The sequence below is a fragment of the Crocodylus porosus genome, unplaced genomic scaffold, assembly GCF_001723895.1.
Source record: "Crocodylus porosus isolate Cpor-Errol unplaced genomic scaffold, CroPor_comp1, whole genome shotgun sequence".
Classification (NCBI taxonomy): domain Eukaryota; kingdom Metazoa; phylum Chordata; order Crocodylia; family Crocodylidae; genus Crocodylus; species Crocodylus porosus.
In genome coordinates this window covers 40,198,866-40,200,535 of record NW_017728951.1, presented here as the reverse complement: position 1 = coordinate 40,200,535, position 1,670 = coordinate 40,198,866, and positions in this window count along the sequence as shown.

Sequence of the window (1,670 nt, the reverse complement as noted above, 5' to 3'; positions counted from 1 at the left end):
CCCGGCCCCTATGCCACGTCCGCACCCGCCGCCAACCCCTGGCGGCCGCGACACCCAAAGCAGCAAAGCCCGGATGTTGCGCAGGCGCCATGAGAACAGGGAAGGCCGCATGGCTTCCGCATCTCACTCCCTGGCATGGACGTCATCGCCCTGACGTTCCTTCACTTCCACAGCTTCCGCCTGAGGAAAGGGAGGAGACCCACTCGGCGACACCCGGGCAGCTCTGCCATTGGGCGGGGGCCGAGGGGCTGCCAGCCAATAGCTGCAAGCCGGCGGTTTCCCTCCGCCCATGGGGTCAGCGCCGGGGTTGGGCAGTCTCGCAGGCCGTGACGGGTTCCGCCCGCCCGAGCTCGGCCCAGCCCCTCGGGCGCCGACCAAGCTAGTGCCACTTCGCCTCCGAGCTCAGCGCTGGGGCGGGCAGCCAGCGACCGCCTCTCACTGCTCGGCGGGTCATCGGCCACTCGCCCTGAATAGAGCACAGCTCGAGCCTCTCGCCTGCACTTGGCTCCTCAGCCTGTGGAAGAAAATAGGGAAGACCTGAAGTAACCTCTTGTGGGCTACGATGGTAGTAGGGCTACATTTGGTTCTTGATTGACTCACGGATTTGGAATGGCTTTGGCTGACTTGCTTTAAAACACTAAACATTTTCCTTAAAAAAACCCAAAACAAAACCTCAAAAAAAAACAACCCCTCTTGAGGGCTAAGATGAAGTGTAGTTTGGTACCTGAGCTGAGATGGATTTAAAAGGCATTGTGTAATGGAGGATGCACCCCTGTCCAGATGCACTGTGGACAGGACACACTATGAGAGTCTTGTAATTAGTTTCATGCTGGCCAGCTTCCAGTGGGAGGATTTCGGCTACGTGTCGACTATGGAAATGGGGGGCTGCTCCCTAGCTTACTCCTGTGGGTGTTGGCTGAGGGCAAGCCAGACTCAGGGGCATCCAAGCCTCCAGGCTTGGGCCCATGGGTGACTGGTGCAACCTGACTCTGGGGGTCCCCCCATAGCTGATCACTGACCCCACAAGTGCTCGCGGCAAAATCAGAGGTGCTGCTGTGCTTCTCAGGAGGGACACTGGCTGGCGAACCCTACTCCCCAGCTGGTGAGGACCAATCTCAGGGAGGCATATGTCCCCCCATGCCTTCCCTACACATCGCCTATGGTTGAAGCTGCACATAGGATACCTGCTAATAGATTTGGAAGTATGTGAGGCCCTGGGCTTAAAAGTCTAGGTGGAGGATATTTGCTAGTTGTATTACCACATATGGTGTTTGAACAATTGAGTTTTGCTCAGTCAAAAGGATTCGGAACTGATCTGGCTAATTTGACCTGGAACATGAAAAATTTCCCAAAATACGGAAAAAAAAAATAAGAAAAAAAACCCACAGGGCTCCCCACAAACCCTTGTGCTATCCCATGGACCCCACCTTTGGCACAGTCACAGCCCCTCTCAGTTATTCTAGCACCAACATCTACTAGCAGGAGTTGCCCAAGGGGAGAGCAGGGAGGAGCTGGCTGTGAGGGGAGTTCTCATCTCTGGTCCCTCCCGGGGGTGGCTGTAAGGAACGGGGGCAGCACTCTCCAAGGAGGAATTTCATAGATTTCATAGACATTAGGGCTGGAAGGGACCTCGGAAGATCATCGAGTCCAGCCCCCTGCCCAAAGGGCAG